The sequence below is a fragment of the Protopterus annectens genome, chromosome 3.part0 (assembly GCF_019279795.1).
Source record: "Protopterus annectens isolate FY-2018-M chromosome 3.part0, PAN1.0, whole genome shotgun sequence".
Lineage (NCBI taxonomy): Eukaryota > Metazoa > Chordata > Ceratodontiformes > Protopteridae > Protopterus > Protopterus annectens.
The window spans coordinates 1864506358-1864522954 of NC_056731.1; the positions used below are offsets into that span (position 1 = coordinate 1864506358).

Here is a 16597-nt window from a genome sequence, read left to right on the forward strand (position 1 = left end):
AAAACATTAACATATGCGAGAGATGCAATTATATAGCTAAACTGGAGGCTATGCTCTCTCCACCCAAGACTGGAAGAGGCAGTCGTGAGGAGAAGAACACTTGCACCACACCTCCAGCCTCACACAGACATACTAAACCAGCACTGGCAAAAAATACACACAAATACACTAAATCATGCTCGGATGCTCTAAATAAAAACCTGCAAAAGCATCAGAGACCTCCAAAGCAGACACCCAAAAAACTTGCACCTCCCGTCACAAACCAGACAACACATAAAATACAAAATCAGTGTGCCGCACAATCACAGCTCTTAAGACGAAATAACATACCTAACACACTAGCAATAGGCGACTCTATAGTCAGGCACACTGAAACCCACTCGCTAGGCTGGACAAGGAGAAGGTTACTGTTAGCTGCCTGTCGGGAGCCAGAATCCGCCACATAACACAAGCACTCAGGTCACTCCAGAACAAGTACAAATATGACTCTGTCATTGTTCATGTTGGTGTGAATGACCTGAGACGTACCTCCCTGGACTACATGAAAAGAGAAATGGAAGAGCTCTCTGATCATGTAGCCCTGGCGGGTATGACCCTGACCCAGAGTAGCATCCTGCCTTCACCAAGAATGATACCTCAGTATAAAGAAAAATGATCAATTTCAACAATTGGCTAAAGCTTCTGGTGTCATTCAAAGGGGATCCAGTGTCTGTCAGCCTGGGACAACATGCTCGACAAGCTTCGTTGCTTCGCAAGAGATGGCATGCACCTGTCACCCCTAGGCTTTTGAATACTGGCCAAGGCTCTTGCTGCCCCCATAGTGCCTTTTTTAGGCAAGGCTCAAAAATCAAACCCACCTCCATAAACAGCACAAATACAAAAATTAGGGTTATGCTACTCAAAGCCAGACGTTTAAATCTCAAAATGCACGCGCTCGAAGCACTCCTCTGTATGGAGAACGTCGACATCTGTGCAGTAACTGAAACCTGGTTCAAGGCTCCACAGAGCACCCCAGGACTACCGGGCTACAACTCACACCACACATTTCGGCCACAGAACATGGACCGAAACACAAAAGGAGGGGGTGTATCCATATTCATCAAGGATACCTACACCTCCAGGTTAGTGGCGCAGCATGATACCTCTGAGATCATCCATGTGCAACTAACATTGGGCAAATTTGCAATGCAAATTGTGGCCTGCTACAGATCACCCTCCATGACCCAGGACCACCACTCCGTCTTTCTGGAGACACTGGAAAACATGAAAGTCCTACCAAACACCCTGATACCGGGTGATTTAAATTACCCTACTGTTAACTGGGAAAACTACTCAAGTACAAACTCCCAGGTCCAGCGCTTCCTGGAATTTATCAACTCAAATGCCCTGGATCAGCTGGTAAAACTCCCCTACCAGAGGTGAAAACATATTGGACCTGGTCATCACCAACATGGACGACAGGTGTTCTGCACCGGAGGCCAACCCGTCACTGCTTAGATCAGACCATAAACTAATCACTCTGGATGTCCACACCACACCACCACCCCCAACCAAGGAAACCACAGTGAAAAACCTTTCTATAGCAAACTTTACCTTACTTAAGACAGAGGTGGTAAATTTCACAGCCCCCACGCTAAAGGATAACAATGTCCAAGATACAGGAACCTTTACAAATGCACTCTATGAGCACCTACAAGCATGCATGGATTGTGCCATCCCTAGCAAAACCAAAACTCACTCCCCTAAGAGAAGGAAACCAGTCTGGTGGACCCCTGCCATAAACAGGCTATACAATAGAAGGAGGAAACTAGTTCAGAAAAAAAGCAAATCACAAGAAGGAAAGACATCCCTGATCAGTATCAGTAAGAAACTAAGGTTCCTCCATAAAATCATCCAAGGCGAACTTCGAAAGAAAAAAAGCCAAGGATTCGAAAGATAACCACAAAGCCTTCTTTAGCTATGTCAAGAATCTAAGTGGCAACTCGCAGATATGCTCTGAGCTAGTGCAAAATAGCACAAAATATACTGAACCTACTGATATTGCCAACATCCTGGCAGATAGATTCAGTGCAAACTTCACCCGCCTCTCACCCCCAAAAGGGCCCACAACAATACCGGAAAAGTGTAGTGTCCCAGAAATCACAGATGCACAGGTGAAAACAGCCCTTTCAAAAAATAAAAGCACAGCATCAATGGGGCCAGATGGTATCCCAGGCTGCGTCTTGCACGAACTACAGAACAAACTAACCCCCACCTAAACACATTGTTCAACCTCAGCCTCTCCACAGGCTACGTGCCCACAGAATGGTGCACAGCAACAGTTATTCCGCTCCACAAAGGAGGGGCCACAACTGACCCTGGTAACTATCGTCCCATAAGCCTGACTAGCCTGGTCTGCAAGGCTATAGCGTGCATCATCATGGAACTCATTAACAAAGACATTGGGAACCTCCAAACACTTGACCTGACCCAGTTTGGCTTTGTTAAGGGCAGATCATGCCTACTAAACCTGGTTGACTTCTTCGAGACAGTCACCAAGGCCATAGATGAGGGAAAGGTGGTTCACACAGCCTACCTTGACCTTGCCAAGGCTTTTGACACCATTCCCCACTCGGGAATTATAGAAAAACTCACCAGCCTGAACATAAACCCCGACGTCACGAGATGGGTTGCCAACTGGCTTACACACAGAACTCACACAGTAAGGATAGCGGGCTCCAGGTCCGACTCTAAACCAGTCACAAGTGGTGTCCCACAAGGCTCAGTCCTGGGACCCCTACTGTTCGGCATATACTTCTCAGAAGTAAAGGCAAACACAGGAGGACTATGGCTAACCAAGTTCGCCGATGACTGCAAACTGGAAGCCATAATTGGCTCTCCGGCTGACACGGACATTCTCCAAAAGGGCCTTACTGAGACGGACACCTGGTTTCAAAGTCATGGTCTCAAGCTAAATGACAAAAAATGCATAGTCATCCCGTTTGGGAAAAACACCCATGAAATACCACATAGGTGGCAGCCCCCTTAATACAGAAGAGGTAATAAGAGATCTGGGGACCCAGGTAGATAGTAATCTCTCCTTTGACAATCATATTGCCAAAGTGGTTAGGAAATCCTTCTATGTAGCCCATCTAATTACTAAAGGGTTCGCATCTAGAAATAAAGAGGTTACAGTGCCCCTCTACTCGTCACTCATCAGATCCATCATAGAGTACAATGCCCCATTTGAGATGTACCTCACAAGACACTTCCAACAGCTGGAAAGACCACAAAAGTACCTCACCAAGAGGATTACTGGCCTCAAACATATGTCCTATGCAGCCCGAATGCAAAAACTCCAGCTGTACTCAGTGGCATATCGCTTACTCAGAGGTGATCTCTGCCTGACTTGCAAAGCCATGTCCAACTCAGAATTGATGGACATGTTCCACCTAAAGAAATCCAAGTCACTGCGAGCCACTCGCTCTAGTGAGCTAAACCTCGCCACAACAATAAATAGACCATGCTGGAGGGATAGATTCCTGTCACAGAGACTCCCCATGCTTTGGAACAAAATTCCTAACTACATTAGGCAGAGCCTCTCACTAACACTCTTCCAGAGAAACCTTGACGAGTGGATGGGTAACAGAAAATACACCCCTGGGATCACTTCATTGGCTCTTCTTGACAGAGGGTCAGTTAATTAATCAATGGGGCGGCGAAAGCTGACACACTCTGGCTAGGCTTATAAATGCCCTCGGGCACATAGACTAGTACCTACCTATGAACCTATGCAGAGCTCATTCTCACAGACAAACCAATATACATTGCTACTGTCACTACATACAGCTGTTATAAACAACTCTGAAGGTCCACTGCAGTAACGCACTGTTAGAAATTATCTTAAGTAATAACAAAAAATTCCCAGTATGACAGTAGCCAGAATGAACCCTAAAAGAAAAACAACTTACAAGGTTGAGTCTGGAAGCATTCAAGTACTAAAGGATACCCAACCCCTGGACTTATGGTCCAAGTAATAACTGGTGAAAGTGCGAACCAGTGACAAAATGGCCATGGCACAAACTGCCATGACAGACATACTCTTGAAAAAAGACAATGGAAACAACCACAGCCCTTAGAGAGTGGCATCTAATGGCACTCCTTTTAAAGCATTGCCTTCTGAAATGTTTCTTGATCTGCCTGATCTTGTAATCGCCTTATAGAAGGGCGATCTAGATAGGGAATCAGTTGCTTTGTTATGTGCATTGCACTTGAGAGTTCTTTTTGATGTGTTTTTATGTTAAGAAGTCCAAGATCATCCATCTTTTGGATTAAGGTGTTTGCATGGACTTTTTGAGTTGGGAAGCACTCAAGAGGAGCTCAAAGTGTAACCGTTTACTGGCCAAAGGGCACAGATTTTTTTTCTGTTTGCTATAAATTAGAAGCGTTCATGTGGAGCTGCTCACCACACAGCAGCGGGTTGGTAGTGCCATGTACAGACTCAAATACTTACATTGTAAAATATACATATAAAATTAGTATTAGGACTGTAACCTGCAATTTAGTGGGGCATTGCACTGGGTTAAGCTTACACCAGCTAGCTAGCATGCAAACAGCACTAATACCATATTTTAGCACTCTCCAACATTTGGCAGTAACCCTTGAAACCATCACAGGAGACCTCTGTAAAACCCAGTCCTTAAATCATAACAACCCTCCCTAATACAGGTCCGGACAACATAGATATGCAATCTCCTAACATCTCAGTGGCCAGTTTAGTAGATATAGGCATCCTGGGACAATGTAGCAATTGTCTCATGTTCACAGATGACCACTTACTCCTTAAAGGAACTAACACAGTACGGGAGAGATGTACATATGCAATTTCCTTTGAGGCAAACATCTCACCTGCAAACAAGGTTAATTCAAGAACAGACGCATATTGTTCACCACCCAAATAGACCATCTTACTCTGAGGCACTAAAAGGCACCCTTCCCAAACCTCAAAGACCTCCTAAGCATCCAAATAGCAATGCCTATCCTTAGCAATCTCTAAAGTACACACTCAAAGCAACATCAAGCACAATACATAAGCCTACAGCCAATGTACCCCCAAGAATGAAACCTATAAGGCAAACAAACATGTCACCCAGAACACTTGTTATTGTCATAGGGGAATGCACTCTATGACATACAGATGGCCCACTTACCAGAGAGGACAAGGGGAAGACAATGGTTAGTTGCTTAAATGCAGCCAGGACCCTCCATATTATATACGCGCACTCAGGGCACTGCACCACAGACACCAGTATGATTCTATCATAGTCCATGTGGGTGTAACTCATCTGAGATGTACACTGTTGGCCAAATTAATAGAAATCAGTGTTTTTATTTTTGTTTTTATTGTTGTTTTGCCATATAACTCAATATGAGTATATCAAATGACAAACAATATAATTCATGTTACATGAGAAAATGTTCTAATACAATGTTCTAATATTTTGTCAAAGACGCTTTGGACATTATCAAGGATTTAACTCGTTGAGGCATATAACAAACAAGTTCACGGCAATGTTTAGTCACAGAAGCATTGCACACCCAAGCTGAAATGAATTCTTCAATCAGTTGCTGCTTGTTTGTTATGGTCTTTTTCTTCATCTCTGACTTCAGAACAGCCCACAATTTCTCTATTGGATTCACATCTGGGCTGCTACCTGGTCAAGGTAACACTTCAGTACCATGGCCTCTTGTCACTTGTTGACCTTTGTAACAGGGAGCACTATTGAGCATGAAGATGAAGTCTCTTGTGCCAGTAAATCCCTTCTTCACTGCTTAGTCACATAGCTGAGGGAGCAGATGTTCATATACTGGTTCTGTACTGTTCTCGTTTCCCGTTTCCCTGAACAATGTAGAGCTGACCTGTTCCGAAGATGCTCATAATGCTCCACACCTTTACTTGAGTGGGGTGCTTGACACGCTGAACGATACAATCGCCTCTCACATGCTCTCCAGACTGTTGTCTGACATATTGTACTTGGTGATCCAAACACTGCATTATTCTCTCGTCACTGAAAACCCATGCTCAATCTTCTTCTGACCAGTTCTGAAGCTCTTTGGCCAAGTGTAGTCTTTTTGCCTTCATTTGGTTGGACAATTTCTGTTTTTGCAGAGGTCTGCAAGCTTGAAGCCCAGTGTCCAGAAGTCTCTGAACAGTTCTGGAACACACTGTAGCACCCTGTTGTTCTGGCCTCCCCTGCAGCTGTCTACTGGATGCCTTGTGATTCTTATGGCATTCTCTGTTCAGATACCAATCATCTCGAGGAGTTGTGGACCTTCTGTGACCACATCTGTCAGAATGTCTGGGTGACAACAATTCACTGACATTCAGTTTCTCCCGAATTCGGCTGACAGATGGCTGACTAACTCCGATCTTCTTGACCGGTTCTGATCCAAGAACACCTTCTCTGAGCAGAATCACAACTTTTGCATGCTTGCATGGTGTTCAGTCTGCCAATTTACCCATTTTTAAGACTATGGAGCCACGTCATTATGATGTAATTTCTCTTTAAGTAGGTAAGTAACATGTAGTAATTTTGTGCTAAATAGTTTTTTTTTAAAGAATTAGCAAACTTAAATGATTTTGTGAATTTCTGAAAAAGCCAGACTGAAAATCACTAAAGAAACTAAGAAATTCCATTATTTGTCGATATTTATATTAATCTGGCCAACACTGTACGTCACTGTGCTATATGAAGAGAGACATTATGGATCTCTCTGAAAGCGTCGCAGACAGGTAAGTATGTGCATTACACTTAACAGCATTTTATCTTCAACAAGGATGATGCCACAGTATGAATAAAAAATGACTGATTTAACAATTGGCTCTGTTTCTAGTGTTATTCCATGAGGATTGAATATCTCTCAGTTTGGCAGGACATGGTTAACAGACTATGTTGTTTTGCCACGGATGGGCTGCACCTACATCCCCTAGGCTTATGGATATTGGCTAAAACTTTATCTCCTTACAGATGTTTTTAGGAAATATCAAAATGACAAACCTACCAACATAGCAAATAAAAGTCACAGGAATCTCAAGGTGTTAACTTCTCAGTGCTAGGAGCCTTAACAAGACACTCCACACCCTGCAGAATATATACACATGTGCAGTTATCCAGACTTGGTTTAAAGCTGCAGAAAGTGCACCAGCAGGGCAAGGCTTCGGTGCCTTCCACATAATTACACCACCAGCAGCACAGAAAGGGACTAAAGGCAATGGTGCCTTGATCAACATTAGAAACAGATATGCCTCTAGGTTGGCTAAACAGGATAATACCCAGGAGCTCATCTATGTGCAAATCACTACAAAGTCCCTTACCATACCCTACCAAGCTATAGGTCACTATTAATGCCTTAATAATCCCATAACTCATACCCAGTCCATCCAAACAAATACCATATTCAAGAGAGACTTTAAATAACTCTCTACAGACTGGGAAACATACACTGCCTCCAACTTGCAGGCATGTTTACTGTAATTTATTAGCACAAATATGTCTGGCACGTCTGGAGCATTTCTCCCCGGGCCTCTGCTGAAAATTGGCTTTGTTCTAAGCTGGACTTTCCCAGTTAACAAATGTTAAATAAATAAATAAATATCCTTGCCCAAATGGTGTACGCTCCAACCAGAGCCAAAATAGGTAAGCATTGTATCACACCCCCAACCTCATGGCATGTCCTCGCTGGTAAGGGGAGACCACAAAGCTGTTTCCATCAAAATAAAAATGAGCTTGGAAATCCCAGGTAAACCTGCAACAGTTAGGAACTATTCTAAAGTAAACTACATCCTATTAAGTGGCAGTTTGTCAAAGTTCAATGCCTCCCCAAACCGCGAGTTCACAGCAACCTTTGTGGAACTGTTCTCAGAAATCCAGTGCTACCATGTAAATGGCTCCATAGAGGCTGCTGTATCCATTGGAAGTCAGCCCAGAAACACCAAAAACACACCACACTAGCAGAATCCTAACCTTAACAGGCTATATAACAAAGTCATGGCCCAAATCAGAAATATCATCTCTTATAATGAAAAGAGCACAGTGATTAAACTAAACAGGAAACTAAAAGGGCTAATTAAGTCCAACAAGGCCAGACGTGAAGTCAGGGAAGCCTATCATAGGTTCATAGGATGATACCAGGCTATTGGCTCGGAGGCCCTTATAAACCCTAGCCAAGAATTTTGCCCATGTTCCCTGAAAGTCAGCACCTGTTTCCCCTGTCCAGCAAGGACACAGGTGGGATCCCAGGAGTGTATTTTCTGTTTCCCATCCAGTCATCCAGGTTCCTTTTAAAGAGGGCTAGAGAGTTACTCTGCTTGACATGGAGAGGGAATCTATTCCAGAGATGGGAGAGTCTTTGGGACACAAATCTGTCCCATCAAAAAGTTCTATTAATGTCACAGACCAGGTTAAGGCCTTGTGTGCGAGTTGCATGAGTGGAGCTTGTCTTACAGATATGCAGCAACTCTATCAAAGCTGGGTCTGACTCTATCAAAGCTGGGTCTGAAATGGCCTTGTATGCCAGACACAGGTCACCTCTGAGCAGTCTGTATGAGACTGAATACAGGAACAGGGCTTTTAGCCTATCTGTATAGGATAGGTGTTTGAGACCCTGGATTTTCCTGGTCAGGAACCTCTGTGGTCTCTCCAACTGCTGCAAGTGCTTGTCAAGGTACATGCTGAAGGGGGCATTGTACTCGATAATGGGTCTGATAAGGGAAAGTACAGGGATGTTATTATCTTCTTGTTCCTGGATGAAATACCCTTTTTTATGAGATGTGTCAGGAAGAAAGCCTTCCATACAGTGGAGGCAACGTGGTGCTCAAAAGTCAGGTTGCTATCAACCTGGGTGCCCAAGTCTCTCACACCTGATTGCATGCTTAGTATGTTGTTATTAAATTGATAATTAGTGGGGAAGCCATTTTCCCCAAAGGGGAAAATGATGCATTTCTTGGCATTCAGTTTGAGGCCATGCTTCTAGCACCAGTCATTAGTTTGGGTAAGGCCCTCTTGGAGGATGTTCATATCGCTGGGGGAATTTAAGACAGCACCCAGCTTGCAGTCATCTGCAAACTTGGTCAGCCACAGACCACTGGTTTTTGGCTTGCACCTCAGAAAAGAACATCTCAAACAGTAGAGGCTCCAAGACCAGTCCTTGGGGTACACCGCTCGTTACAGGTCTACTACTAAAGGTGGCTTCCTCCACTTTGACTGAGTGGGTTCTATCAGTGAGCCAGTTAGTTACCATCTAGTAATATACAGGTTGATGCCTAGCTGGGAGAGTTTATCTGTTATGCCCGAGTGGGGAATAGTGTCAAAGGCTTTGGCTAGGTCAAGGTAGGTGGGTGTGCACTGTCTTCCCCTGGCCCATGGCTTTGCTGACTGCTTCGAAGAATTGACCAAGTTTAACAGGCATGATCTCTCTTTGACAAAACCAAACTGTGTAGGGTCAAGCATTTGGAGGTTGCCAATGTCCTTGCTTATAAGGTCCTTGATAATGCGTTCCATGGCCATGCAGATCAGGCTAGTTAGGCTGATGGGCATATAATTGCCTGGGTCAGTGGACGCTCCACCTTTAGAGAAGTTGATTCCTATTGTGTTAAAATTGTTGAGCGTAAAATTCGTAAATTGGAAAGAGATTTAATTGAGTATAAGGAAGGTTTAGCCTATCCTAAACCCGGTAAAACACATAGAGAACATACTAATTTTAACACAGGTGTGCTTTATGGTGTTAGAGACAACAATCACCCAGATTCTTATGCACAACCATTACGTAGAAGTGAAAGGCTGGCTGAGAAGGGTAGAAAGGGCTCCACCCAGGATTTTCACCAAGCCCCGGACAGAACAGGGGGAAACGGACAGAGATTTTACCAACAGGGTTGGAACACCAGACACACTTAGAGATACATGGTGGTATTGTAGGCAGTGGGTTACTAGATGGTTATTGTATTGAACACACTAGCGAATACGCTGTTTTTAAAAAAGACAACTTCATTATTTATAACTACACAGATATAGAGGTGACCAAAACCTTTTTTGATTTATTCACTCGTGGTTTCCAGTTCGTTCCATCACGTTCATTTAATTTAACCCAGGCACTCATAGATGTCAAATTGTTCACAAGAAAACTAAACCTATCCTTATTTTTTAAAGAACAGATTTATATTAAGAATGAACTAAGTAGAAGCAGTACATTTAACCCCCCCATGCATCCCTCTGTCAAGGTATTTGAGGAATTAATAGAAAAGGATTTCAGAAATCTACACACTCACTGTACATTCTCTCCACCTACTAATTTAAACAAGGAAGAGGTTGAGTTAGTAAATTCTCTTAAAAGTCATAACATTAGAGTCATGAAACCAGACAAAGGAGGGGGGGTGGTTTTAATGTATGGCTCTGACTACGATTCATATCTACACACTATGTTACAAGATGCAGACCAATACGAAACCGTTTCCAAGAACGAAGTGAATCTAGCAGTTTCAAAAATTAATTTTACACTAACTGATCATTTATTACAAGGAGCAATAAGTGAAAAATTATTTAATTATTTATATGTTAACAGACCTAGAACACCAGCTATTTTTGGGATCCCAAAAACACATAAGGGACTGGATCCATTAAAATTCAGACCTATTGTATCTGGAGCTGGTAGTATAATTGAACCCCTCGCCAAATTTATTGATTATGTCACTAAAAACTTTGTTTCTACTTTAAGTCACATCTGTAAGGACTCATGGGATTTTCTTAAAGGAATCACACCTTCCTTGTATAGTAGAGAATTACACATGGTCACGACAGATGTTGTTGAACTATTTCCAAGTATTCCTCACAGTACTGGCTTGGAATGGTTTAATGAGGTGTTGGTTTCAGAAACAAAGTTAGGTAATAATATTACCAACTTGGTTGCAGAATTCATGGAGACAGTTTTACAGAACAACTTTATTTATTTTAATGGCGAATTCTTTAAGCAAAGAAAAGGGGTAGCTATGGGTGCTCCCTGTGCCTCCCTCTACGCCAATTTGGTATTACACAAATGGGAACAGAAATATATTTTTGCAACACACTGGACACACTTTATCGTCCACTACAAGAGATATTTGGACGATATTTGTATTTTATGGAATGCTCCGCTAGAACAGTTTCATGAATTCTTCAAATATCTTAATTCCACTACCACTTTTTTGTCTTTCACTTGTAATATTAGTCAAAAAGAGCTACACTACTTAGATGTCTCTTTACACAAAGATGACACTAATAAGGGATTTTCCTCTAAGCTTTTCAGAAAACCTAGTTTTTCCAATTCATATCTACATTTTTCAAGTGGGCATCCTTTTCATCAAAAGAAGGGGATTGTCAAGGGGCAATTTATTCGTGCTGCTAGAATGTGTAGTGACAGTTCTGATTTTTTACATGAGTTAGAATTTATGAAGGATTTATTTTTGGAAAGAGGGTATCCTGATTCCTTATTGACAAAGTTGGCTAATGAAATTATTGCCAACAGAGACATAAAATACCCTCCTTTACTAGGTGCTGGACTGTTTGTAAGTCCTGCAAGTTTTGCAAGTCGAGTTCCATCAACAGACAATGGTCCAAAGCTGGAGAACAGTTTTATTTACACTTATTCACTTAATGCCCCTGATATAGAGAATATTATCTGGAAACACTGGCCAATACTTACACTACATGATGAACTCAAAGATCTAGTGCAGACACATCCTTTTTTTGTAAGGAAAAGGGACACTAACCTTAAACAACTATTTGAAAAGAAAGATATTTCAAGTTCTGCATCTAACAGATGCCCATTAGGCACTTTTAAATGCGGTAACTGCAAACAATGTGACGCTGTAATTAATGAAAGCAATTTATATATCCCAGCTAGGAAATTTCTTTTTAAATCTAACAGTCATTCTAATTGTGCAACAAAAGGTGCGGTATATCTAGGGGTATGTACAGTATGCACAAGTTTTTATGTCGGTAAGACAGAGAGACCTATTTGGAGGCGTATATATGAACATTTATATGATATTTCTAAGCAAAAAGAAACTAACGCCTTCTATAAACATTCAGTTTCCTGTCCCAACATGAACCTTAAATTTATAGTATTAGAACAAGTTGCACATGAACCTAGAGGTGGTGATTGGGAAACCACACTTGAGTATAGGGAACTCTTGTGGCAACTGAGACTGGACGCAGGTAAACCGCCAGGTCTTAATGACAGTATCAATATCAGTAGTGTTCTAAAGTTAAGAACTGCTCGATTATAGTGTGTAGAGTTGAATGTTTTCCACTTTTTTCATTACTACACAGTCCTTTAATCACTTATTTTTTATATGAGGTCAACATACGAGATTTAATGCTAGTCTAATACTAGTTTTTTGAGATGGTCATCTATATTTAATATATATTAATTTACTTTACATTACTTAACACTATTTATTACTAAATATAACACTATTTATTAAATTACTATTTATTAAATTACATTATATTTCTTCATATATCTGTTTTTTCTTGTCAATATGCTTTGACAGTATTAGCTTAATACAAGCATTCACACAACACGGTATATTTTAATCTAAAACATATTCATAACATTTTTAACAACAGTTTTTTAACACGCTAGTGTTGAGTGATGGTACAAGGTTTTTAACCATACAAAGTTTTAATTCATTTGATGAACTTTTTGTCAAATTTATTGCCAGTTGAATCATTCGTTTTATTTGATGAAAAGATTTTATAAAATCTGATTTTTAAATCCATAAGGTGTGATACTATATAAATTGTATTCATGGTAGTCTTCCATGTCTATTTTACATCGAAAGACTTTATATTTTACATTTTATATTTTGCAGTCCTTTGTGTGTATTCAAGTATATTTCTTTAATACGTGATTGAATTCACGATGCAACAATTAAGTAATTAACTAATTAATTAGTTACAGCATGTGACTTTGGCTTCGGTATATATTTGTTGAGTATTAAGCATTGTTTTTAGACTTGATAAAGCTCGGTATTGCACCGAGCGAAAGCGCTTGTTTTAGTGTGGTGGCTTCTAATAAAGGATTTACTTACAGTCTTGTTTGGTGCTTCGTCCTTGGGTCATGAATTCCTCTATTTATGGACTTCAGATTTCACTTGCTTCACGGGTTGATGCCTAGCTGGGAGAGTTTATCTGTTATGCCCGAGTGGGGAATAGTGTCAAAGGCTTTGGCTAGGTCAAGGTAGGTGGGTGTGCACTGTCTTCCCCTGGTCCATGGCTTTGCTGACTGCTTCGAAGAATTGACCAAGTTTAACAGGCATGATCTCTCTTTGACAAAACCAAACTGTGTAGGGTCAAGCATTTGGAGGTTGTCAATGTCCTTGCTTATAAGGTCCTTGGATAATGCGTTCCATGGCCATGCAGATCAGGCTAGTTAGGCTGATGGACGTATAATTGCCTGGGTCAGTGGACGCTCCACCTTTGTGTAGAGGGTTGACAGTGGCTGTCCTCCATTCAGCTGGGATGAAGCCAGTGCTCATGCTGTGGTTGAATAGTATATATAATTGAGTTGAGAGCTCATGCCTGAGTTCATGTAGGATACAGCCAGGGATGTTATTGGGTCCCATCGAGACTATTTTTTGCCTTTAAGAGGGCATTAAGGACCTGCTCTCCGGTGATGAGGGGAGGTGGGCAGGTGCTGGGGATGTCCTGGTTGACTGATGGGGGCAAAGGGGGGTAAAGTTTTCACTGAACTTGTCTGCCAGCAGGTTGGCTATATCTATGGAATTTGTGTATGTGGTATTCTTAACCACCAGTTCAGAGCAGATTTGGGTGTTACCGTTGAGATTGCAGACATATGTGAAGAAGGGCTTGTGATTGTCCTTCATGGATGTAGCCAATATGGACTCAAAGTTAGCCTTAGAGGATTTCACCAATGACCTTATTTGCTTGTTCAGACAAACGAGAGATTGCTTCCAACTTGGCACCTGCTCCTTCTTAGTCCTGGACAGCATTTTTGTTTCTTTTACTATACAGTTCGCTTATTGCTGAGGTCCACCAGACAGGTTTACTCTTCCTTGAAGAAGATGACTTGGTCCTGTCAGGTATTGCTGAGTCCATAAAACTATGTATGTGCTCATATAGTTTTTTGGTGTAGGCTTGGACATTAGTGCTAGTTCCAACTGAAGGATAACCACAAGGCCCCTCTACAGCTATGCCCAAAACCTTAAAGGTAAAACACAACAGTGTGAATTGGTGGCAAATGTCACAACCAATAAGAGTGCTTTCCAGGAAAGAAATTTACTGTCTTTGCAGGATCAAATGCAGGCAAAGACTGTTTCTCTAGTACAAGGTAAGAAATGTCTATTTTCATGGTTGCAACTGCATAACTCCTTTAAGAAAAGCTTTAACACAGGGATGTAATGAAATCTGGGGAAAAAACTGCCACACAAACAGATACTGTAGGTACACACAGTCTGTAAATGAGTATGTGCCAAGCTGGAGTCATGTTATTAAGATAATCTAGCAACTTTGATATGAGACAACATAAAGGATCTAGGCCTTGTGTCATGGTCCAATAAATATATATTTCCACTTTTGGGTATCAGATTGTCTTCTGTTAGGTCTCTTGGTTTCTTTCAAGAAGTGTCTTAACACTTTTAAACAGAATAAACATTTCTGCTAGAAATTAATGTTCTAGCCTCCAAGCTGTAAACATCAGAATTTTGGGACTGAGATTTAAAACCTTGCTCTGATTTTGAATCAAGCAGCGGGAATGGTCAGTGTGACTGACAAATTAGGCTCACTGGGAGAGAGCACTATGGTTGTCTTAGCCAAAGGAGAGTTATCAGAAATATACCATCCTTGTCTTGTTTTGCGCAGCAGTTTTTGAATTTAAGGAAAAGGATGAAAAGTATGTAGTAAGATGTGAGTCTACCTATAGGGCAAACTCATTTATCTTCAATTATGTGCTTTGGAGAAAAAGAGGACAAAGGGTAGCGAATGTCATGATGTGTAGAGTACAGTTGTATAAGTAAACTTACCATAACAATACATGTTCAAATTACTGCAGCAGTAGTCTTAACTATATAGCTCGTACTCCTGCAAGGATATAACAGCCGGCCAGGTTCCAAAGCTTCAGGACACCTTCCACATGCACAGTTAGCTCAAGCAGGGATGATTAAAAAGAGAGGAATGTGTGCCAAGCCCTTCAAAGCTTTTATGTCAACAGTTAGAGGGAGGCTAAAGCTCTGTCAAGGACAATGCTAGGAAAAAGCATATATATTCATACCCTGGCAACAAAAGCATACAAAACAATGGTGGTACAGCATTTTCTGCAGCAGTGACCATAAAAACATCTACTGTTACGGTAAGTTTATTTACATAACTGTAGCATGTTCTTCATTATGATCACTGCCGTTGTAGCCTTAGCTATATGGGTAGACTACCACTGCTTATACAGACTGGGAGGAAGAACTAAAAGGGGCCAGGAATCTCTGGTCCCATCAAACTCTGTCTTAGACCTGGAGAAGCTCTCTTGTTTATAATGCTTTGTAAAAGTATGGACAAAGGACCAAGTTGCTGCTTCTAGAATACTTCTAGAACCCAACCCTTTCCAAAAAGCCAAATATTAAGCCAAGGCCGTGGCAGAATGAGCCTTGACCCTGCCTGGACTTGTCTTGTTGTGGTGGGTATAACAAAAGGTAATACAAGCATGAGAGAACCACTTGGAAATAGTCTGCATTGACACAAGTTGTCTAAAAGATTTTGTGCTGTCAAGACAGTACCAGAGTTGTCTGTGGACATCCAAGGTACTGAATAACCTTTCTCCCTTGTTTTAGGTTCTGAAAAGACAGTGAGATGGATAGCTTGGCTTAAAATAAACTCAGATACAACATTAGGCATAAATGTTGGATTAGTTCTCATGGAAACCCTACATTTGTGGGTGATAAGACTGACCCACTCAAGATACTCTTTTTGCAAAGGCCAGAACAATCAGTAACACTGTTTTCCATGCTAACAACTTTAAATCAGCCTGATGAGTTGGTTTCAAATGTTGCAATTTTTTTCAAGACAAAATTAAGACCTCAAGGAGATGTCACCTGCTTTCAGGAAACTTTTTATGTAACACCCCTTTCAAAAATGTTTTCATATGATATTACATTGAAAGAGTAGGATCAATGAGCAGACATGCCGAAACGGCCGAGAAACGACCTTTGATGGAGAAGTGAGGCAGGCCAGAGGATAATAACTAACACAAATAATTCAGAACCAGAGAAACTCTAGCCCTGATCAGGTGCTGGTTCCTATCTTGACACCAATTATAAAATATTTTCCATTTGTTGATATTTGATTTTCTAGTAGCACATGTCCGCAAAGAAAATATTCTTAATATCATTTAGGCATCTACCACCCAGTCAGTTAGATGCAGTTGTTTGGAACTGGGATGTATCAAACATCTCTTGTCCTGTGTAAGGAGGTCTAGACTGTGAGAAAGTTTGTGGTAATTGCTGCTTCCTAAAGAACGGAGAACCACTGCTACTTGGGTCAGAAGGGAGTCATCACAATTATATTTGGAGTGCCTT

At 41.4% G+C, this 16597-nt stretch overlaps 1 protein-coding gene across 2 annotated transcripts in view; it reads right to left on the bottom strand.

Moving 5' to 3' along the window:
* The window catches only part of SLC25A13 (solute carrier family 25 member 13), a 1915284-nt gene that overhangs the window by 568614 nt on the left and 1330073 nt on the right, over positions 1 to 16597 (bottom strand). The gene's annotated exons all lie outside the window — the stretch shown is intronic.